Here is a 25,527-nt window from a genome sequence, read left to right on the forward strand (position 1 = left end):
TACTTTCAGTTGTCTGGAACTCAGTTTACCTGTTCTCTGTTTGAAGTTGTTCCACAAACAGAAAATGAAGCAAAATTCTTTTAATAAATTTTGTTTTGAATTCTTTGTTAATCTCTTGGAGTCACAAGTCACTATGGACAATTTGTAAAGCTCTGTAAAATAGGTTAATTGAGCAATACTGCATAGTGTAGATAAAGCCCTATATTCTGTGTGCAAACAAGAATGTGCTTAGCAAATCAGGTAACTTTTGCACACACAAGTACTATTTCTACATGCAGTTACACAGTCTGGCAAGTTTACATATGTATTATGATTGATTCCCTTTTGTTTGTTAATGTATATTGCAATTACAGTATTTGTGTGGCACAATGTAATACTACAAAGGGCTTAATATTTTTATGTACTTCAGTTTGAAAATAACTCGATTTTGTATAGTCAAATGCTTTAATATGTTGGAACTTTTCACATCTTTAGAGTACCACAGAGGTCAAAAGAGATCAGAGACCTAGAGAGAAATCTGTTATAGTCATTTAAAATTATTAGGATACTAATTTTAGAATCTCTCCAAGCACTCAGAAATTCACTCCAAGCTTATCAAAAGCACACTGAGAAACAAAGTAATAGTCTCCCTCTTTCATTTTCAAATGCCAAATTGCTGTCTTTCTAAAAGTTGCCCTGTTCAAAAAAAATCAAGGTAAATGAGGAGAAATTCATGTGTCTCACAGTTTCATTATCAAAACTGGCTTATTAAGTTTGATAATTTGTCAGTCCACTAAGTGGCGATAATATCAGGCATGCACAGTAAGAGATCCTGAACTTTAATGCGTCTACAGTGTTTTACTTTGAAACGCCACATAGACATCAGCAGTTGTATAATTCATGCCACAAGGCTAAAATTCGCATCTTTGTTTTTATGGCTGAAGCAAACCACAGAGATGGAAATGGATGGATCTATTTCCATCAACACATCCTAGAATAAAACAAATAGAATACGTATTATATTCTCTAGAGTATTGGAAAGAGTTGAGACCCAAATCCTTTCAACACTCATGTAGTTCCTATCACTCGGACTCCTCATGGCCTTCAAGTTAAGCATATGAGTATTTACAGGAGTTAATCTAAAGCAGTGGTGCTCAAGCAGGGGTACGCAGAGATCTTCCAGGGAATACATCAACTCATCTAGATATTGGCCTAGTTTTACAAGAGGCTACATAAAAAGCACTAGTGAAGTCAGTACAAACTAAAATTTCATACAGACAATGACTTGTTTATACTGCTCTATATACTATAATCTGAAATGTAAGTACAACATTTATATTCCAATTGATTTATTTTATAATTATATGGTAAAAATGAGAACGTAAGCAACTTTTCAGTAACAGTGTGCTGTGACACTTTTGTATTTTTATGTCTGATTTTGTAAGCAAGTAGTTTTTAAGTGAACTTGAGGGTATGCAAGACAAATCAGACTCCTGAAAGGGGTACAGTCGTCTGGTCTAAAGCTCTAAAACCTTATATTTATTTTGCCAACTTAATTTGTTTTAAGGTGATTAAGAACTAGAATAACCCTATAAGATGGCTATTTAGAGCTGTTATGTTTTATTGCTATTTCTGGGTTCTTTGAATTATACAGCTAAAAACTGGAAAAAGCAATAAAATAGAACAAATTCTCCAGGATGTCCACAAGGCATCCTGGAAGTTGTGAACCTAGCGGCCCCCAGATTTTGGCTTATTTAGAAAACTGACCACTGACAAGATTTTCAACTGTTAGCACCTATATGCAGACCCAGTACAAATACCTGGCCTCTTTTTCTACAAGAGAGGAGGCTGGTGATAGCCCATACTTCCCCGCCACTAAAAAAAAACCAAAACAGTGAGGAACAGTCAAACGTAAAAGACTCCCATTTATACAGAACATATCAAGGCAAGCAACTAAATATTGACAAAATGTAAAAGTGCTTATATACAAATGCTAGAAGTCTAAACACTAATATGGGTAAACTAGAGTGCCTGGCATTAAATGAAGATATTTATAGGATAGGCATTGTGGAAACTTGGTGAAATAAGTATAATCAATGGGATATGGTAATATCAGTGTACAAAATATATAGGAATGCCAGACTAGGTCATGCTGGTGGCAGAATTGCACTATATTAAAAAAGCATAGAATCAAAGAAGGTCAAAATCTTAAATACTTTAACTGTACAATAGAATCTTTATAGCTAGACATTCCATGCTTGAATAATAAGAGTATAGGAGTAGAAATATGCTATCAATCGCCTGAGCAGAATTGACAGTAATTGTGAAATGCTAAGGAAGGTTAGAAAGGCTACAAAACAAAAAAATGCACTAATAATGGATGGTTTCAACTATTCTCATATTAACTGGGTAGAAGTCAAGTAAGGGAATGATGCAGAGATAACATTTCTAGACAGCATAAATGACTGCTTCTTGGAGCCCACAAGAGGAAAGGCAATTCTTGATTTATCCTAAGTGACTGACAGGATCTGATCCAAGAGGCTAATATAGCTGAATCACTCAGTAATAGCGACCATAATGTTATTAAATTTAGCATCCTCGCAGGGGGGGGGGGGAAATACCAAAAAAACTCCACCGCAGTAACATTTAACTTTGAAAAGGGGAATTACACAACATATAGTTAGATGGAAATTAAAAAGAGATGTCACAAGGGTAAAATGCCTGCAAGCAGCATGGAGACTACTTGAAATTACCATAACAGAGGCTCAGTTTAAATATATACCCCAAATTAAAAAAAAGACAGCAGGAGGATGAAAAGAATGCCACCCTGACTAGACAACAGAGTAATGGAGGCTGTTAGATGCAAAAAGGCATCCTTTAATATTTGGAAATCAAATCCTAATGAGGAAAATAGGAAGGAGCACAAACTCTGGCAAGTAAAATGTAAAAGTATAACCAAGCAGGCTACGAGAATTTGAGAGGCAACTTGCATAAGCTAACAGCAATTTTTCTTCAGTGCATCAGAAGCAGGAAGCCTGTCAAATTGACAGAGGGGCCATAGATGACAAAGGTGTTAAAGGAGCAATCAAGGAAGACAAGCTCATTCCAGAGCAGCTGAATGAATTCTTTGCATTGGTCTTCACTGCAGAAGATGGGGGAAGGTTGGGACACACATCAGAGCTATTCTTTTGGGGCAACAAATCTGAAATAGTGTCCCACATCAATGTGTTAATAAAAGAGTTTTGAGAACAAACTGATAAACTAAACTTTAATAAGGCGCCAGGACCAGATGGCATTCACCCAAGAGTTCTGAAGAAACTCAAATATGAAACTGCAGAACTACTAACTGTGGTCTACAAACAATCACTGATAACTGGAAGGTAGCTAATGGAACACTGATTTTTTTTAATTGGCTCCAGAGGAGATTCTGGCAATTACAGGCCTGTAAGTCTAACTTTGGTACCAAGCAAATTGGAACACATAGTAAAGAATAGAATTATCAGGCACACAGATAAAGATGTTTTGTTGGGGAAGGATCAACATGGCTTGCTGTAAAAAGAAGTCATGCCTCACCAATCTATCAGAATTTTTTGATGGAGACAACAAGCAGGTGGGTAAGGGAGATCCAGTTGATGTAGTTAGTTGGATTTTCAGAAAGCCTTTGACAAGGTCTTCCACCAAAGATAGGTCAGTGGTTTGAGCATTGGCCTGCTAAACCCAGGTTTGTGAGCTCAATCCTTGAGGGGGGTATTTAGGGAACTGGGGTCAAAGCTGTCTGGGGATTGGTCCTGCTTTAAGCAGGGGGGTGGACTAGATGACCTTTCAACCCTGATATTCTATGATCTCAAAGGCTCATAAAAAAACTAAGTAGTCATGGGATAAGATGAAAGGTCCTCTCATGCATCCATAACTGGTTGAAAGATGGATAACAAAGGGAAGGAATAAATGGTCATTTTTCACAATGGAAAGAGAACAGTGGAGTCCCCCAAGGATCTGTACTTGGACCTGTGCTGTTCAACATATTCATTAATGATCTGGAAAAGGAGGTGAGCAATGAGGTGCCAAAATCTGCAGACAATACAAAATTATTCAAGATAATTAAGTCCAAAACAGATTATGAGGAGTTACAGAGTGATCTCACAAAACTGGATGACTGGACAACAAAATTACAAATGAAATTTAATATCAATAAGTGCAAAGTAATGCACACTGAAAAAAATAATCCCAACTATACATATACAATGATGGGTACAATGATGGATACAAAATTAGCTTTGACCATCCAAAAATCTTGGAGTCACCATGAATAGTTGGTCAAAAAGGCTAACAGTTTATTAGGAACTCTTAGGAAATTGATAGAAAATAAGACAGAAAATATCATAATGCCACTATGTAAATCCATGGTGCACCAACACCTTGAATACTGTGTCCAGTTCGGATTTCCCCTCCCCAACATCTCAAAAAGGATATTGTGGAACTGGAAAAGTTTCAGGCAACATAGATGATCAAGGGTATGGAATGGCTTTTACCATGGACAGCATTACCACTGTCTTGTTGGGTTTAAGTTTCAGCTTTCAGTCAGTCAGATGGCAACTGGGTGATACTGCCCTCAGTCCCAGAAGTGAATGAAATTTAAAACTAGGCATTGTCTGCATATTGTTGACATCTGAAACTACAGCTGGTTGGAAAATGGGAAAACATTTTGTGATTTCTCTTCTTTTCCTGCCCCAACCCTCATTCTTCTTCAACATTTTAGAAACTCCTACCTGTACTTTACCAACTTTTACCCCATTCTGTATACTGGGATACAGAATCCCCCCTTTAATAAATTCATCCCTAAGGCCCCATTGTGTAATAGCAATACCTCATTGTGCAACAAGCGTACTCCTCCCAGTATCAGCTCTTGAAGCAGTCACAGAGATCAACACTCTTGTAACAGCCTGCCCAGCTTCCTGCAACTAAATCTTTTCAGGCATGAGTAAACCAACATTAAAAACAACTTCTAAAGTACAACAGCCTGCCACCTAAGCAACACCTGCTGTCAAAAACACATCACCACAGTGCTCTGCACAGTACACTGGCTATCCATAAGACATCCGGTTAATTTCCAGATAGCAGACTGCTTCATAGCCCTCCATGGCATTGGATCAAGTTACCTAAAAGATAACCCTTGGCAGTTGCATTCCACAGGAGCAACTCTCATCCCTAAGGGTTAAACTCATAAAAGTGGGAGTTAGAGTTTTCTCAGCAACTGGCCAAAGACTCTGCAATTCACTTCCAGAAGGGCTACAATTGACCCTAGGTCTCACCAACTTCAAGGCAAAATGCAAGGCTGTTTTTTTTCTCCCCCAAAGTAAGGGGAGGACAAAAGAAAAAGCTTTCCCACAGTGATGATACCTTAAAAAGAGATGACAGAAGAGAATAAAAAGAACTGTTCTCTTTCTCTCTCACACACACACACAAAATTATAGCAATCTCCTAGAAAGAGAAGAATATAATCCACTTGTTGGATCCTGTCTTGTGTTAGTCATTTTTCTGGTGGCACTAGATACTACAGCAATGGGCACGTGAAGGAGGGAGAAAGAGAAACATGTCATGTACCTTTAGAAAACTGAGGTTCTGAGGCTGTTTAAAATGTTTTTTTTCCCTAAAAACTAGTGCCTATTATGGCTCAAGTATTGAGCCACATTAAGAATTGGCTTTAGGGTTCCTTCTTCTTGTTTGTTGCTGGTAGAAATCAATGTATATATATTACACAAGTTAAATTGCACCCTCCATTTTGTGAGGAAAATGGCCAGTAGCAAATACCTTCTTAATCAATTTCATCTTGTCTTTACTTCTTCATTTGTTACAAAACAAGGGCAGTTACATTCCAGCACCTGAGAACATTATGGTTCCACAAGGATATAAGAATCATGTACGAGCAGTTTGAATCCCTAGAGTCTCCTTCTGCTCAAGGAAGGACAAAGAACTGGTAAAATAAGATTGAAGAGCATTATCTGGCAGTTGGAATGTGGAGTGAGTGAAATTCACATACAGTGACAGGAGGGCACTTTGGAAATTCCTTGCTTTTGTCAGGGCTTGGCTACACTTGCAAGTTGCAGCGCTGGTAGAGGCTTTCCAGCGCTGCAATTAGTAACCGTCCACACCTGCAAGGCACATCCAGTGCTGCAACTCCCTGGCTGCAGCGCTGGCTGTACACCTGGTCAGGTTGGGGTGTAGTGATTGCAGCGCTGGTGATCCAGCGCTGCTCATCAAGTGTGGACACACACCAGTGCTTTTATTGGCCTTCAGGGAATAAGGAGATATCCCAGAATGCTTTTAACTAAATTACTCTCTTTGTTTTGTTATGCAGCCTCTCTTTGTTTTGTTGTGAACTCCGATCGGAGCTGCTCCGGAGCTCCGTTGAACTGCTTATCTAAAAAAACAAACACTGATCACAGCAAACAGGAGCTATCTGTACCTGGCTGTGAACGATCAAACGAGAGGCAGGGAGTGAATGTTTGCTTGACAGAGAAACAGCATTGGATGCAGGCTGTTTGCAATTAAGACTAAGGGTTCGCGAACATTTTGTGATTTTTCAATCCAGGAAGCTAACACACAGTGTTGGCTCCAAAAATCCACTCTCTCTATCTTCCCCGCTCCCTGTCACAGTACACCACCCTCCATCCCCTCTTTTGAAAAGCATGTTGTTGCCACTTGAATGCTGGGATAGCTGCCCATAATGCAGCACTCCCAACAGCGCTGCAAATGTGGCCACACACCAGCGCTGTTCCTGCACAGCTGCATGACCAGCGCTGTAACTCCCAGCGCTGCAACTTTCAAGTGTAGCCAAGCCCTCAGTTTCATCTGAACTTTAGCCTTATTTGTTTATATGTTCAGTGCATGAGAATGAATCCATGAAAAGTGTCTTAAGAAATATTTGCATGTTAATAATTTCATTTTCTTTTATTTAGTAGCAGCAAACTTTGTGTTGGATTCTCTCAGGGATTTTGTTCTCAGTCCAGCAAAGCATTTGAGGAGGTTGGGATGACTCGTCAGTGCTTAAAAATTAAGCGTTTTGCTGTGTTGGGGCTTTTAAAACTCCACATAGGTTTATGAAAAAAAGCCATATAATATTAATTATTATTGGATTTTTGTGAAGAATCCAGGAATTGGCAGATCTTTCACAGTCAGCAATAACTCAACAGAAAACAAGACAGACAGAACTAGTGACATTTAAGAGCATATAACTCTGCTAGCGGCAGACGTTCAGCTGGTGAAGAAGATTTTATAGCACCTTTCTCATGAAACATGCAGCCTTGGGAATGATCATAATTGATAATCAGAGTGCAAATTTCTATGCTCAGCAGTGTCCTGTTGGATGCCCCCCAGCACTAAATTTGCCAGGGCTTTCATTTAATTTCATTTAGTTGGTTGGGAGGCAGGGTGAACTTGTATTTAAAATTAAGTGATCCTGATTTCAGGTGATACTGAAAGGTGCCAGAATGGCAGCCTGGGAGACTAAAATCCTCTATTTCTGTACAGAACAGGTGTAGCACAGGCAGTGTCAGCTTTCCCACTCTGGCTTCTACTAATCTGGCTCATCCATGGTCTCAAGTGAGAGAATAGTTTATCCTCCATAACCATTCAGTGCTCAGTCTCTTGGTTAAGATCACCTCAGAAGGGTGTCAATTAGAACCAGCCGTAGTGGCTGTTCTTGTAACGTGGATGGATATCTGGCCAATGGAAATTTGACTGAAGTTTTCGGATGAACAGTTTATTCACTGAAAAATGCATTTGTGGTCAACCCACAACCATTTGTGAATCTGACACAAAATTACCAAATAGTTTTTTTGCGGGAAAAGATTTTTCAAGACTTAGATGCCATTCACAAAAAGGGCAGAGGATGAGGTGGTAGTACCAGTGCCCTACCTATGACCTTTACCCCAGGGATTAGGGGACTCACCTGGACTGTAGAGGCCCAGGTCCAGTTCCAACCCCTGCCAGATGTGGTGATTAGGGCCAGAAACAATGGAAGTGCCCTAAAAATGTGATGGCCACTGGTACCTGAACTGTGGCCCTGCCCCCCACACCACCTCTTCCCCACGAGCCCCCTCCCCACCCTCCTGCCTCCCCTTCCGAAGGCCCCACCCCATTGTCTGCATATTATTGACATCTGAAACTACAGCTGGTTGGAAAATGGGAAGACATTCCGAAAATGGGAAGCAATGCCGTTCCCCCAGCCCCTGCCCTCATGCTGTCCCTTCCCCCCAAAGCCCCACTCTCACACCACCTCCTCTGCCCAAGACCCTGACCCCCATCACTCATCTTTACAGACAGTAAAAAGTGGGATAGTATAGCCCCCTGACCCCCCTGTTCTGGGACCCCTGATTAGGGCTCCCACCTGGGATGTGGGAGCCCCAAATTCAAGCTACTGCTCCAATGACAATGTATTTATAAAAAGTGGAACAGCTTCAACATGGAAGACAGAGAGGCCTAGCCCAGAATATCCCATAGCACAGTGGTTAGGGCATTCTCCAACAGGTGTTCAAATACTTTCTGCACTTTAGGCACAGAGTGGAATTGAGCCAAGGTCTCTGCCACATCTCAGAAGAGTGTCCTAAACAGAGCCAAAGATACTATGGTGGGGAGCTGCAGCAGCACCAGCTCCACTTCCTCTCTCCACATACACTTCCATTTTGTACTTTTAGCCCTTTAAAAAGTGCCTGAAACGAAAGATTTCAGGTCAAATGAAACATTTCATTCAAACCTCAATTTTCAGATTTGGTTTGACCCAACCCATACTTCCCCCAACCCTTTTTCTTTTTCTGTAGATTTTTCTCAACTGCCAGAGAACCAAAGTCAGTTATTTCCCCAGCTCTAATTCACACAGACCCCCAAGTATTCTTTGCCAGTGGAAAAGACCTTTGATTACTACTTAGTGCTGACCTGGACTAGAGATCTGGCTTTGAATCAGTGAGCCCTGGAATAGAGAGCCAGAAGGCTTCCTATTCCATTACAAATCATATATACAACCCCATTCCTCCTCCAGACTTTTACTGGGTATGTTATGCACTAGGTATGCTAAGTAGTACTATGGTATTGTAACTGAAGCACTTATGAACTTTGATCAAAGCCTTTTCAACATCCAGCAGTTGCTAATGGACTGATGTCACTGAATGGAACCTGTTCTAAACAAAGCTTGTGAGTGATGCACTGAAAGAGACAGCAAATGCCTCTTGATTTTACAACTTTACTCCCTTGGTCAACATCACTCCCTTTCCTGTGGCGTTCTCTTCCAACTAAGATCATTCAAGAGCACTTTTTATTTTATTTTTTAAAACTGACCATCACTACTGTCAAGTCACTAATTTTTAACCATATGTATCTGATTGTCTCCCATATAAACACCATTGTTGATAATATTTAGTCCTGCCATGCATGCAGGGGACTGGACTAGATGACCTCTCGAAGTCTCTTCCAGTCCTACAATTCTATGATTGTTGCGAGGTTTGTAATTTGTATCAGGTTAAACTTGGCATAGAATGGAAGGGGGAGAAATCATCTTTTGAGCAGTTCAGGACAAGGTTCATATCTTCCTGTATTTAATTATTTCATAGAATCATAGAATCATAGAATTCAAGATCAGAAGGGACCATTATGATCATCTAGTCTGACCTCCTGCTAGATGCAGGCCACATAAGCCGATCCACCCACTCCTTTAGCAAGCGACCCCTGCCCCATGCTTCGGAGGAAGGCGAAAAGCCTCCAGGGCCACTGCCAATCTTCCCTGGAGGAAAATTCCTTCCCGACCCCAAATATGGCGGTCAGCTGAACCCCGAGCATGCGGGCAAGACTCTCCAGCCATACCCTCTGGAAAAAGGTTATATCATATCATTGACCCATTGTACTATTTACCAGTGTGGCACTTAATTGACCTATTGACTAAGCCCGTTATCCTATCATACCATCTCCTCCATAAACTTATCTAGCTTAATCTTAAAGTCGTGGAGGTCCTTCGCCCCCACTGTTTCCCTCGGTAGGCTGTTCCAGTATTGCACTCCCCTGATGGTTAGAAACCTTAGTCTAATTTCAAGCCTGAATTTCCTGACTGACAATTTATATCCGTTTGTCCTCGTGTCCACATTAGCACTGAGCTGAAATAATTCCTCTCCTTCCCTGGTATTTATCCCTCTGATATATTTAAAGAGTGCAATCATATCTCCTCTTATCCTTCTTCTGGTTAAGGAAAACAAACCGAGCTCCTCAAGTCTCCTTTCATACGACAGGCCTTCCATTCCTCGAATCATTCTAGTGGCCCTTCTTTGTACCCGTTCCAGTTTGAATTCATCCTTCTTAAACATGGGAGACCAAAACTGCACACAATACTCCAAATGAGGTCTCACCAACGCCTTATATAACGGGACTAGCACCTCCTTATCCCTACTAGAAATACCTCGCCTAATGCATCCCAAGACCGCATTAGCTTTTTTAACAGCCACATCACATTGCCTACTCATAGTCATCCTACGATCAACCAGGACTCCTAGGTCCTTCTCCTCCTCCGTTACTTCCAACTGGTGCGTCCCCAGCTTATAACTAAAATTCTTGTTAGTCATCCCTAAATGCATAACCTTACCCTTCTCACTATTGAATTTCATCCTGTTACTAATACTCCAGTTTACAAGGTCATCCAAATCTCCCTGGAGGATATCCCGATCCTTTTCCGAATTGGCAATACCTCCCAACTTGGTGTCATCCGCAAACTTTATCAGCCCACTCCTACTCTTGGTTCCCAGGTCAGCAATAAATAGATTAAATAAAATCGGACCCAAAACCGAACCTTGAGGAACTCCACTGGTAACCCCCCTCCAACCTGACTGTTCCCCCTTCAATACTACCCTCTGAAGTCTCCCCTTTAACCAGCTCCTTATCCACCTCTGGATTTTCATTTCGATCCCCATCTTTTCCAATTTAACCAGTAATTCTTCATGCGGTACCGTATCCAACGCCTTACTGAACTCCCGATATATTAGATCCACCGCATTTCCCTTGTCTAAAAATCTGTTACTTTCTCAAAGAAGGAGATCAGGTTGGTTTGGCACGATCTATCTTTCGTAAATCCATGCTGTAATCTATCCCAGTTGCCATCGGCCTCATGCTCCGGAACCACTCTCTCTTTTAAGATTTTTTCCATGACTTTGCATACTACAGATGTTAAACTAACAGGCCTGTAGTTACCCGGGTCACTTTTTTCCCCCTTCTTGAATATAGGAACTACATTAGCTAATCTCCAGTCAAACGGTACAACCCCCGAATTTAGAGACTTATTAAAAATTATCGCTAACGGGCTAGCAATATCACTCGCCAATTCCCTTAATATTCTAGGATGAAGATTATCCGGGCCCCCCGATTTACTTCCGTTAAGTTGTTCAAGTTTGGCTTCTACCTCAGATACTGTAATGTCTACCCCCATATCTTCATTCCCATCGGTCCCTCTATCACTATTCCTTAGCCCTTCATTAGCCTCATTAAAGACCGAGGCAAAATATTCATTTAGATATTGTGCCATTCCAAGATTATCCCTAATCTCCACTCCGTTTAAAGTTTTAAGCGGTCCCACTTCTTCTTTCTTGGTTTTCTTCCTATTTATATGGCTAAAAAACCGTTTGCTGTTGGTTTTAATCCCCTTCGCTAGGTCCATCTCCACCCGTCGCTTTGCCTTTCTCACTGCTTCCCTACACCCTCTGACCTCAATAAGGTAGGTTTCTTTGCTGATCCCTCCCATTTTCCACTCCTGGTACGCTTTCTGTTTTTTCTTAATAACCCCTCTAAGACGCTTGCTCATCCAGCTCGGTATAAAACTGCTACCTACGAGCCGTTTTCCCCTTCTCGGGATACATGCCTCTGACAACTCTTGCAACTTCAACCTGAAGTAACCCCAGGCGTCATTTGCCTTTAGATCCCTAAATATGTTAGTCCAGTCCACTTCCCTAACTAGTCGCCTTAATTTAGTAAAGTTAGCCCTTTTGAAATCGTAAACCCTAGTCTCAGATGCACTATTGATTATCCTCCCATTTATTTTGAAACGAATTAGCTCATGATCACTCGAGCCAAGGTTGTCCCCTACAACAATTTCCTCAACAAGGTCCTCGTTACTCACCAAAATCAAATCTAAAATGGCATCCCCCCTCGTCGGTTCAGCAACCACTTGATGAAGGAATTCATTAGCTATCACGTCTAGGAAAAGCTGAGCCCTATTATTATTACTAGCATTTGTTTCCCAATCTATATCCGGGAAGTTAAAGTCCCCCATGATCAAGCAGTTCCTATTAGTATTTACCTCCTTAAAAACATTAAAGAGCTCTCTATCTGTCTCCAAGCTAGATCCCGGCGGTCTATAGCACACCCCAATCACTATCCCGGGTGAGGCTCTGGTAGTTTTTTTCCCCAATGTGACCATTGCCCAGACAGACTCTGTATTATCCATTGCATTGCTAGTTATCTCATTACATTTCACCTCATTATTGATATACAATGCTACTCCCCCACCTTTACCTTTGCATCGGTCTTTCCTAAACAGCACATACCCTTCCATACCTGTACTCCAGTCATGGCTACCGTTCCACCATGTTTCGGTTATTCCTACGATATCCGGTTTCAATTCTCGGACCAGGAGCTCCAGTTCCTCCATTTTGTTACCTAAGCTTCTTGCATTGGTGAACAAACATCCTAATTTTTCCTGTTGGGCTCCTCTCACTCTTTTCACCCAACTCGGTAGGGACACAGTACTTCCAGTATGACTTGTAGATCTAGTATCCGTCCCCCCCCTCTTCTTTACACCTAACCGTCCCCCTCTGGCTATATCTGTTGTTATCTTGTTGTTCTCACTCCCAATGTATAAATTTGGCGTGGAGAGCACCAGGACCTCTCCCAACCGTCTCCCCCCAATTTGAATTATTGTAGTACCTAGGATGTCCAAACCTGGACCAGAACCCCAATGTGCTAGGTGCTGTACAAAACACAGAATGAAATATGCATGGACAGCACATATTACACTGTGGTTGATACTAGAATACAAATAATAGATGAGACAACTTTTCTCTATTTGTTAATTGTATAGCAAAAAAAATGTTAGTAGCTTTAGATACTTTTGGCCTTAATGGAAGAATGGGTTAATTTTAAAAACCGAAGGGTCTTTTTCCTTGAAATAGGAAAAAACTGCAAATGACCCTGGTATTTCCTAAAGGCATCACCCAAATGGAGAAAGGACTCACATTTCAGCTAGTGAATGGCTTTTATCAAGATGTTAATTCTTATTGAGATTCATTATTTAAAATACAGCATTCTGTCATCAAAAGATGTCCAACTAGAGTTGGCTAAAAAAATTTGTTTAAATTTGTTTAAATTTTTTAAAACAAAAAATGGCTTTTTTCGCAAAATGGATATTTATGTTTGAAATGTCCATTTTCAATTTATTTATTTTTTAAAGATTTTTCATTAACTGAAAACTTTAGCCAGTCAGGTGTAACTTTTCAGTAAAACAAAATATCTTTGCCCAACCAAAAAGGAGGAAAAAATTACTTCTAGTAATTACATAGAAAAATGTCAATTAATTTTTTCATTCACTTTGAAATTTTCACGGGCAGACATTTTCAACTCGTGTGTTCTTCAGAGTCCCTGAATTTTTGCTTTTTTGTGAGTTTTTGAGGACGGAGAAGTGTTTCAACAGATTGGCTCCCAAAACCCAATTGTTGCTTTAAAATGTCCTACATTTAAAATTCCACATGAAATGGCTATGACAGTTATCACTGGCAGTTCTGAACTGAGGAGAGACTACGGAGAGGACTAGAGCTAAACACATCCAGATGGCCACAGAAGAAACTAAACAGTGACATACCATTCCACCAAACACATGGAAAAGGTTGGCAGGGGAGGGGAAGGACTGACCACTGGAATAGTAACTGAAACTACTTGAAATCTAGTTACTAATAATAATAATAAAAAGTTAAAGTTGATCATTTTTATTCCAGTGCAAGATTCTGGCTTTTCTAGCCTGCTAGGTAATGTGCAGAGGGGCTCAGTATACATGAGTTCTGAGGCTGGCTGACACAATCAAAATCCTTGGGGCCTGCTGAAAAATGTTTGCTGCATGGGTACCTTAGCAGCAGCTGTACTGCCACGTGGACACAGATAGCTCTGCATGATGTTGTAAGACAGGGGTAGGAGCATGCTCGGCCCCACAGATTGAGTCCAGTTTTCTTGTCTCCCACCCCAAATGCTCTCAGTTTTCATCAGAACAATTCCTTATTCTGTTTACATTGTGTATTGGGAATACCTGCTAGATTATTTGAGTTAGATGGAAGCATCTCCCCTCCCTATCTAGTTTACAGCCTGCCTAACAAGTTCTGCCAGTTTTCAGTAGAGAAGGCTAGTACCCCTGCTGCTTAAGCAATCAAACCCAAAGGAGGTTTCATCACTGAAGTTGCTCCAGTATTCCATACCACCCACATTGCTCCTCACCCAGGCACTACAAAGTTCACAAAGAAAACATGCATGCAATGTTAAAAAGTTATACGCACTCCAAAAGTACAGCATATCCTTAACAGGGTATTGTGTTAGGTCAGGCATTTTGGTCCTGGGCAAACCACTAATGACAAATTACAGAGAGGAACAAAGTTACAGAAAGTGACACATCCTAAAGGCACTTTTATCTTTTAGGTCAGTCCAGAAGTGAAAAGCTCTATCCGCCAGAATTTGCTCAGATCTTATCCCTTCTGAGGTCGGAGGATCTGGTGCTCACAAAAAAAATATGCTTCCATTTTGTAGACCCTAGTCAATAAGAGGAGAGGCACAAGGGAACATGTTACTTGTCCCCCAGTGCAGAAGAGTTGATTTTCAAATGCTCTAAGATTTAGGCATTAATACATTCAAAGATCCAGCAAGCAGAATGGAAATAAGAATTAATTAAAAAACAAAAACAAAAACCTACACAGTTAAGAGCATTTTCATGTGATTTATGAAAACCTGTATACATTTATAATTAAGTAGTCGTATGTGAACATTTAATGGCTCTTTTTTCATTTATTGCCCCTTGTAGGCCTCCCAGACAATGCCCTGTTCAATGTTAATGTGTCAACCCTAATGACTGTGTTGTTTAAGAGAAGCTCCATGGTGCCAACTACCTAGGAAAGCCCGTTCTCTAAAGAAGAAAACATTAATAACCAGTCCATTTTCATCTCCCTGTTATTGACATGCAGAAAAAAGCACCACTCGCTTTTAATAATAGGACTTCCTTTCATGCAAGATAGTGGAAGATTTCAAAGAATAAATAATTCATGGTCCTCCAAGCTCTGAGAATAAATTTGTTGCTTTTCTGTTTTGCTTTCCTTCAAGATATGACATATTAGGAAGGAGGGAGTGGGGGAACTACTTTGTGCTTCTGTGGGTATAAACAGCTCAGTGTTTTATTCTCCATTGCAAGAAAATTGTAAGATCAATAGACAAGAGCTGAAAAGCTTGTCCCTCCTGACAGACACTATGCCATCTAAATGTTCCTTCAAAAGATACAATCTCACAAACAGTAACAACAAAGGAACATTCAGCTGGTCCATTTTTGAGCATGCTCAGAGTAATCTCACAAGGGGATAAAACCACAACAAGATCTGACATCAAATTAATTGAACTTGATCAAATCTCTGGCTGACGACCTATAGTTCTGTCTGCATTCTTATAAAGTTTAGATTAGCCAACTCCAAAGGGGAAAAGGGAGATTGTTTTGCTTGTTGTGATAGTTTCTGTAAACAAGAAAAGAAAGTTGTAATCCATGCTGAATAAGGATGCAGCACACACCTTCTGTTAACTGGACTTGATTTACATGAGCCTAAAGAAGTGTAAAAATTGCCTGATGCAGTCACCAGTCTTGGTCGATGCCTGAAAATAACGTGAGACCAGACTTTCATTCCCACTAGGATGACCGGACAGCAAATGTGAAAAATCAGGATGGGGTTGGGGGTAACAGGAGCCCGTATAAGAAAAAGACCCAAAAATCGGGACATCTGGTCACCCTAGTTCCCACAAATCAAGTTGGCTCCTGGATCTCTTACAAGCTCAGTTCAGTTTGGATAAACATCCAAAATTCAGATTTGGAAGAATTCGTCAGAATCCTTTTGTCTGCAAATTGTGCTAGAAATCTTCTTAAATCAGGTTCTCTAATGAGATTTATCACAGAATTTAGAACAATAAGGTATCCCGTCCATCCTCCTGCCAGTGCAGGATTGTTTCCTACAGCATAGGTATTAATGCTTTGCCCAGTTATATTTTAAATAAATTAAGTAATAGCATTCTCAACATTTGTTTTGTGAGCTTCCACAATCTATTACAGATCACTGTCATCAGTCACAGATTACACACAGCTGTCCACATCATGGAGTAATACCCTTCAACATTATATTTTAAACAAGACATCCTTTTTCAGCACGACCGGACTGCATTACAAAATAATGAGCTTCTGGCTAAAGAGTGATTACTGGATAAGAGTAGTTTGAAACATTTAGTCGACCTATAGCAGGGTAATTTTAAGGCTAGAGAAAAAAAAACTTAACAGATGGAACTTTATATAAGTGATAGTGTCATCAGTTTACACCTCACTGCTGCAGGTAAATGATTTTCAGTAATACCGACAACTGAAGCCAAAAGAAATCATTGCCAATAATTTTTTTAATGACTGCTATTGTCAGTACTACTAATCCCCCTGAAGATCCCACTGAGATTATTGATCAAACAACTGTAAGATAATGCCACTACGAATACAGTCCACCATATAAAACAGCTTTCTGTTTCAAGGCTCACCAAATCAAACAGTGTGCCGGTACTCATAAAAGAGTGTTAAACTGCAGCGTCTACAAACATCACATTAGGAAAAGAGAAAGTGAATAAAAGAAAATGAGTTAGGCACAAATATTTTGACAGAGTGGATGCTACAGTTCATTCAATGACTGGGAGCAGAAAGGAGAGGGAAGAACACAGGACAGACAACTTACAGCAGCAGCATTATTGCTGTGGAAATCATTTGATCAATAAGGACTCTGAGCACAAATTCAGATATATTATGGGAATGGTACTGAAAACACAGTTTCTTGTTTATGCAAGAATGGCAGCTACGTAACAAAATGGGTTTGCTTGTTTTAAGGAGTTAATTTCACGTTCATGTGTGGGTTTGTGTTTGGTAAGGGGGAGAATGGTGAATGTTTTTTCTTTGTAGGTTTATTTGTTTCTTCTTTATTTCTTGTCTCTTTGCTATTTTTGCTGTTGACTGAACTGTGAGGGGAAAAAGCCAGCAAACATAATATTGAGCTTTTTTAGCTGAGTGCACTATACGCATTATTGATTTGGTATCACAGTGTGCATTCAGCAACATTTGCTTCAGTGACTTCTAGCTATAACAAAAATAAAAAGATGGAGAAGTGAAGAGAGAAATGTTCAATAGTGATTTTTTTTAAATCTTTTCCCATTTTTTCTTTATCTTTACATTTTGACTTTGTATCAAACAGAATTATATCCCATGTTGTTCTGTAAGACAAGCTCATCTAGAATGATCTTGATCTATTTCAAAGGTAGCATGATATGTATTGCAAGTACGGCTATGCACCCTACCACTGAACTGGAGAGAAGGCAGAATCAGTGCGCACTGAATAGCACCACCACAGTAAAAGCCTTTTCTAGCCCCCCTAGTACAAACTCAAGAGGAAAACTTAAAAAACTAACAAGAAGCTCAGCCTCACCCTTTATGTATTAAGGGCCCTGATTGTGATCCTAATAAGTCCTGTCAGGGGAATAAGGAGAAATTACATATACAGAGCCCTGCACAACCAGATTAGGGATGCCCATGATGCTAGTTTGGGACATTAGAAGAAAGACATGAGCTAAGCACCACTGATACTCCCTCCTCCAGTACATGGGTGAGGAAGGGCAGGAAATGAGAGGGATTTTGTATTTGTCCCTCCCACCAAGCCAGACAGACAGACAAGTGGAACAATTACAGAGTGAAAAAACAGTAAATTACTCTGTACAAGTAGCAAAGGAGTCACATTTCCTCCCCAGAGCAACTTCTGGGACAATGCACCCAATACTGGCCCATATTCAGAGTAGTTTGAATGCCCGAGGTGCTGTACCAAGCATGATGTGGTTCCATCCACAACAACCCAAGGTTGTGCTAAAACAGCATCATTTAACCATTAACGGTTTCATTTTTCCCAGGAAAGAAATGAAGAAACTAAAGCACTGCCTTCCTGGTCAGTACTATATACATTTCAAAGCAATTTGGTATCCAAAAGCAATAATTCAGAGTGAGAAAATATTGTGAGTAAAATTACCATGAACATAGGCACTCTGGCTTAGCACATCACTGGAATGTGAGTTATTCATTTAAAAATTAAATTGTAGCCTCTCAACCCAGCTTCACATACAGAATGAGAATGTATATGCAAGTTTTTAATTTACAGACTAATGAGGGAAGGAGGAAGAGAGAGGGAAAAAACAGGCTGATTCACTAGTTCCAAAGGGGAATCCATAATTTAAGACTGAGCTGCATGACAAATCAAGTCAGTCATTGTTTTCCTCCTTGGCTTCTGAGGCCAGGGCTACATTATGAATTTTTGCTGGCATAGCTCATCAGTCGGGGTATGATGAGATGAGATTTGTGACCAACATAGCTGTGCTGGCAAAAGTAAATGCAGTTATACTTGCAAAACTGTGCTTTTGCTGGTATGGCTTATTTTGCTCCAACAAAGGAGTTCAGGGGAGAATAAACTATGCCAGCAAAAGCGCAATTTTGCCAGGGTAGCTGCGTCCACACTATGAGTGCTTTACTGGTATAATATACTACTATAGCTATACCAGCAAAGCCTTCCAAGTGTAGACATGGGCTGAGAGGTAAAGCATAACTGAAGAGGCCTTTTCCTTCTAAAAGGATTGGGGTTTGGTAGGGCACTGAGTTGAAGTCTTCATGTTCAGTTTGGTGAGTTGCAGGGGCGGCTCTAGCCATTTCGCCGCCCCAAGCACGGCGGCACGCCGCGGGGGGCGCTCTGCCGGTCGCCGGTCCCGCGGCTCCGGTGGACCTCCCACAGGCGTGCCTGCGGCGGGTCCACTGGTCCCGTGGCTTTGGTGGAGCATCCGCAGGGGACGCCTGCAGGAGGTCCACCGGAGCCGTGGGACCAGCGGACCCTCCACAGGTACGCCTGCGGGAGGTCCACCAGAGCCGCTTGCTGCCCTCCCAGTGACCGGCAGAGCGCCCCCCGCGGCATGCCGCCCCAAGCACGCGCTTGGCGTGCTGGGGCCTGGAGCCGCCCCTGGTGAGTTGACTACAGTGGTTTCCTTCCCTCCTGCACTTGAGCTTTCCAAAACGTATATCTGGGTATAAGGAACTTTTCCCTTCCAGATATGCAGCTTGATCCTTTTTCCTTGCTTCCCCCAAAATAAGTTTTCTGTTCTGAATTCTAAACATTCCACCAATTTAAACAGCAGTTGAGAATTCTCAAATGGAAGTGCTACTTGAAAGTGGAGAAGTAGAGTCTACAATGGTCAACACTGGAAACTCTCCAACTGTTAGTGGATAACCTACAGCAACTCTTGGAGAGTCATTTTCCCTGAGTTTTGGACCGAGTACCCAAGGGACTCTTCCAGGCTCCATGACAGGAGACTCCTCAGCATCCCTGGTAGTAAATTCCTGCTCTCCTTTCAAAATTCTGTTCAAACAAAATGGGATCCTTGCCTTCTTCCCCTTCCATATGCCAGTAATTTTATATTAGATCTCCAGCTCCTGTTTTCAAGATATATTTTTTCCAAGAGAATGTAAATCTATTTCCCCGAGATCAGAAAAATTTTGTCTCTTAAATTCTCTGTCTTTCATGTTACCAAGCCTCATCTCAGTGGCAGACATTTTTGTTCTGAATGTATCGATGACCACAGTAGACTTCAGTTCTCCAACTTCATGTAGTACTTCCATTTAAGATTTCTTAATTTCTTTTTTAATCTCTTTTAGACTGGGCCTCCACATGTTACTATCATAGAAAGCTGTCTGCAGTAGCAGTCAGTAGCTAGGCTCCAAGTATGGGTCCACAGACATTCCAAAGACATTCCTATTCCTCAGGTCTTTTCTTGGGTTAAAAATCCTTAAAGTCTCATTCATTCTAGTGGCTTTGTTTTAGGACTGCCCTTTAAAAAAGCACATACAGAAAGAGTTCTGAAGTAAGTGTCTGAAGACCAGCATCTCTACTTTCCTATTTGCTATCATAGCATGAAAAATCCCCTGCTCATTTATATTTCTAAATATACTGGCTGCATCCACAATGTTCATATCATTTCTGCCAATGCTCACCTGTTCAAGTTTATTAGCAGAAATATTTGTGGAAAGCCAAGTTTGAGTTTGCAAACTACTCAGACAAACACATTTTCAATGCACCTTCTGGAAGCCTGATTATAAAAATTATGTTCACTAGCCAATGAATAGAATAACATCACATGAGTTACATGACCAATCACAGCTAAGCAACACTATTCAAACAGTAAGCCATACAATAAATATTTCTTGAAAAATGGCTGAATAATTTCAAACAACAAGTATACTTGAGAAAACAACAATGTATTCCTAGGCAATCCATGAACAAGAAGAGACCAAATTCAAATACATTATTAGTTGCATGTTATTTACTCAGCTGTACACACATTTCCTTGTTCACTAACGTTCCATCAAACAGTCAATAGCTTTCATATGGTGGTGCAATCCCTCAAGACTTCAGTTCCCAGGGGATGATCAATGTTAAGGTACAAATCAAGTTAATGAAGATCAAGTGTGCTATCCAGTGTATGGACCACACTTTCAGTGGTTTAGGTGCAGGGGACTACAATCTCCTCCATTTTATGCACACTGTTTTGATGGAGTTTTCTAGTCAGGATCTGTGTAACTCAATAAGATATTTACACACCAACACGTGGATGTGGATTCTTGGCCTGATGAAGTCAGAGAAATACGGCCATTAACTTCAATGGGCTCAGGATCAGTCTATGCATTGTTTCTCTATTAGCCTAACTGCTTCTAGGTTCAAGTCAGGGCAGGAAGGTATTTGGTTGCTCTGTGTTTGAATGATTAAATAAGAAAAAACGAGGGTGGGGGGAGAGGAGGGTATTCTGAATAGCCTAGGAGAAGTTAGAGACTTACAAAAACCACCTTTTTTCCCTGCAGCTATATTAAAAATAAAAGGAATAGTGCTGGCAATTTACCAGAGTCAAAAAAGAAATCCAAAGGATTTCTCCTGAATGATCTAAGATTGTAAACAGGAGTTGGTAAATCTCTTCTTTAGATAAGAATTAGTAATAATTTAGGATATTTGAATAAAAGTATTTTGAAGCATTTTTCCTTTATTTATACTGAAAAGATGCTTCAAAATACTTTTTTGTTTTCTGTTATAATTTCCAGCTCATCTTGCTTTTTCATTGTTATTTATGTAAAGGAGAGCTGAGTGGAGCTAAACTTTTCTCTTTATAAATTTCTCACCTCTAATTTCTATAAAATCCTTGGGGGAGGGTTGTATGCACTTAAATTGTAGTGTTTTATGTTAGATTTAAGAATAAACTTGTTTCATAATTTCTTCTCATGTTCAGACCAGTCCTTTAACTTCAGTGCAAGTTCTGGATGTGCAAGGAATTCACGCCTGGTCCTCTGACGCCTGCTCATTATTACTATAAGAAACCTTAATTAAAGGAGGAGGTAAGCAGTCTGACATGAGCACCCTTGAAACATGCCATTACAACACTTTACAGAGAACAGAGACAACCCTTACCCTCAAGCAAAGTATACAAACAAATCAGGGGTTACTTATGGCAGCAGAATTAATAATTAAATGTACCTTCTAGAATTAGAACAGGGAGACAGAGTTGCAGTTGGCTGGTAGGTCAGTAGCACCTGGCTGTTAGATGTTACCCTCAGGCTCCTGGGAAATTTCCAATGTGTCCTTCAGTTGCATAAAATGTGGGTATATCCATTTATTCCTGCTGTATGAAATTAGAAAATGGATGAACTGATGCGGATGATAACAATAGTAAGAGGAGTTACTGATTATCAACACACCCATATAAGATGGTCTGACTGGTACAGGGAATGTTAAGATACTGTTTCACAGCTATTGTCTCTGCACATACAGGCTCAGATTGTCGTTTCTCATTGTATGGTCAGAGGAGGGCCATCAAGACTCCTTGCCCAGTTCAGAAAAGGGCCAGGACATTTGCAGTCCATTTGTTTCAGCGATCACTCCCTGGGGTGCAAACCACCCCAAAAGGGACAGAGAAAGGAGCAAGGCATGCAGCAGAGCTGGCTGCGTGTGGAGTGAGAAACAGGCATAGAGGATGGTGTAGCTTTGGCACTCCTACCCTATATACCCAAGAGTTGGTAGGAATTGTAACTCACTGAGATGCAATCTTTCCCTGCACTATCGCTTGGGCAGTGCAATGCCATACTGCAACCAATGCAGGCCACTGCTTTTAAAGCAAAATCTGTTCTACAGCCACAGTATCTTACAAATATTTCCTTGTAAGTACATTCGATGTTATAAAACTGTAAAAGTGGTCAAATGTGCTCATTAAAGAATTCTTGTATTTTGGGGTGCCTGGATCTGGTTTTAGTTGGAAGCGTACATCCTGTGTACATTCCCAAAGAAGAAAAATCTACTCAATGGAGATTGTTTCCATTAAATCTCTTCATTCACGTATGTACTCCAGTATAATAATTTTTATTATTCTAGTCAGGAGTCTATGCTTTAGAGCATATTCTGGACTGCAGTTGGTAGGTGTAGAATAGTAAGTGCTAACTAGTCACCTAAATATCACTTCTGCAGAAGAATATGTTGCATAACATTTAAAGTGTGAGAATTGAGACTGGCAAGCAAATTGTCTAGATAACACAGTTCAAACACCTGTGCCAAACAAACTGTGTGTTTTCCTCTGGGCAACAGTATTGGAAACAAGAAACCTGCCAACAATTTCTTTTGCTGAATTCTTTACCTAATTTAATTCATTTTTTTCCACCCACTGCTGAACGTTTCTAATCTGAAACAAATCTAAACCAAGACATAGGCATAATGAGGAAGCCTCTCCAGAGTCTGGAACAGTGGCCATAGCAAGAGATCATTGATAAACTCACACCACTGTTTCTATGTTCATTACCAATGGGGTTTTATCAATTTAGACTCTGAATTGGAGGATCTTCGGTTTCACAGATGGAAGAGACACTGGGGGAGTGACACTCTTCTCAGTAAAGCTGTGAGTATAACTGATTTTTTCTTTTTTTTAGTTCACTGGCAGTTCCAAAAACTCAACAACAACACAATCAGGGGTTTGGGTCAAACCAAAGCCAATTTTTTTTAGAATTTTCAGCAAATCAAAAAGTCAGAAAAAAATGATTTTTTGGACAAACAAAATGTTTTGTTCGACCTGAAACAAAAACATCTCAAGCATTTTTATACAAAGGCAAAGGAAATGAAGGGCTAGATTCATAAAAACAATGGACAAGGGAAAAGTGAGTGCATACTCCTTATACTCAATAGCCCAGTTGTTAGGATATTCAGTCAGGATGTGGGAAACCCAGGTTCAAATCCCCACTCTGGAGCAGGGACTTTAACCAGGTCTACCCATGCCTAGGTGAGTGCCCTAGCCGCTAGGGGGGAGGGCTCTCTGAATCTCTCCTCTTGAAGCTGTTGTACTTCATATAAATAATTAATTATTCATTGGAACAGGACTGGAAGCTGGGTCTCCCCCTTACCAGCTAGCTATTGGACTATGGAATCATTCTCGCTGGCCAATGGCTATTCAAGTATTTTATAGAAAGTGGAACAGCTTCAACAGGAGAGACTGAGAGAGACCCATGTCAGACTGCCCTACGCCTGCTGCTTAGGGCACTCACCTGGGAGTGGGTAGACCTGGGTTCAAAGTCTCTGCTCCTAGGATTTCAAACTGGGTTTCCCATAACACAGATGAGTGCCGTGCAGCTCCATCTCCTCCTCTGCAAATTTGCCTAAATCCCCTCGTGAATCTAGACCTCAAAATAGAAACGTTTCATTCTGGAAATGTCAAAACGTTTTATTTCGACATTTCTGAAATCTTTTCTCTTTTCATTTCAACCAAAACAGTTCCACCAAAATCTACACAAATCCCCAAAATGTTTCAGTCGACCCAAATATGCAGTTTTTGGTGAAAAAAGGGTTTGGATAAAAAATTGTGCCCAGCTCTACTTCTCCAAAAAGAACAAAATAAATAAAATGAGAAGGTAAGATTAAGTCTAAGGCCTGGTCTACACTAGGACTTTAATTCGAATTTAGCAGCGTTAATTCGAATTAACCGTGCACCCGTCCACAGGAAGCCATTTAATTCGACATAGATTGCTCTTTAGTTCGAATTCTGTACTCCTCCCCGACAAGGGGAGTAGTGCTAAATTCGACATTGCTATGTCAAATTAGGCTACGTGTGGACAGAAATCGACCTTAGTAGCTCCGGGAGCTATCCCACAGTGCACCACTCTGTTGACGCTCTGGACAGCAGTCCGAGCTTGGATGTTCTGATCAGCCACACAGGAAATGCCCAGGGAAAATTTGACATGCTCCGGCACCTTGTGGATGTTCTGCAGGACCGCAGGCAGGAGGACAGAGCCCCCCTGCACTGTATCTGCAACCGCCCTCCCCTGCCACAAAGTCCAATACCCCCCTCACCCAAAATAACAAGAAGGAGGGGCGCCAGGGGCCGTGAAAACTGTCACTGCACCCCAGCAGAGTGCTCAATTACCCAAAAGCTCTCAGTCCATAAATTTTGAGAAGTCCTTCCCTTCCTGACTCACCCAAGCCCAAATCCCAGTTTCATCCCCCAACTGTGTTGTTGAGTATTAAAAGTAGTTTGCTGTTAATTACTGTTTCCGTCATGTTTCTTTGCAGAAGACTTTGTGTGAAGGGGGCTGGGGGGTTGTAATTGCATAGGACATTCACCATTACCAGGGTACAGACATGGGGGCAGGATCAACAGCAGGTCACACACAGAGTGCAGTCACTAGGCACCCTGGTCAGTCTGTGAGGTGTTTTTAATGTTCTGTTCATAGGCGGCAGGTGCCCTGCTCAAGGTATATTCGGAGGTGGGTCTCTCCCCCGGCCCTGCCTGGATCGGGCCCTGGTCCCCGCGGGTCTCCCCCCGCCCCGCCAATTCCCTGCCTGGGGCAGGTCCCAGCCCCCACCTGCAACCCTGTCCCCAGCATGTCATCTCCCCCCCACTCCCGCCGCGCTGCGTCCCTGCCTGACAGTAGAGCGGCTACCGGCAGAAATGCTGTCTGCTGCCCCAGGGTCCTAGCACCTGCCATCCACAAATGGCAAGGCAGGCTGCCCTTACCCTGCCCTTCTACCGTAGCCCTGAGCCTCTACAATGCCCCAAACCCTGAATCCCAGACAGAGCCCTCATCCCCCTACACCTCCTCCCCCTTCCCACCTACCCCGCACCCCTTCCTGCAAACCCACCCCCAGCCCAGAGCCTGCACCT

General features: G+C 41.3%; 1 long non-coding RNA gene across 2 annotated transcripts in view; it reads right to left on the reverse strand.

Annotated features, from left to right (window-relative positions):
- Positions 1 to 20,822: 20,822 nt before the first annotated feature.
- The window catches only part of LOC120406201, a 180,970-nt gene continuing 176,265 nt past the window's right edge, over positions 20,823 to 25,527 (reverse strand). For both annotated transcript variants that reach the window (XR_005599136.1, XR_005599138.1), the window contains exons 3-4: positions 21,867 to 22,011; positions 20,823 to 20,970 (exon numbers count right to left, since the gene is read on the reverse strand). This is a non-coding gene — a long non-coding RNA (uncharacterized LOC120406201). The remainder of the gene's footprint in view (positions 20,971 to 21,866; positions 22,012 to 25,527) is intronic.

The sequence above is a fragment of the Mauremys reevesii genome, linkage group 5, assembly GCF_016161935.1.
Source record: "Mauremys reevesii isolate NIE-2019 linkage group 5, ASM1616193v1, whole genome shotgun sequence".
Classification (NCBI taxonomy): Eukaryota; Metazoa; Chordata; order Testudines; family Geoemydidae; genus Mauremys; species Mauremys reevesii.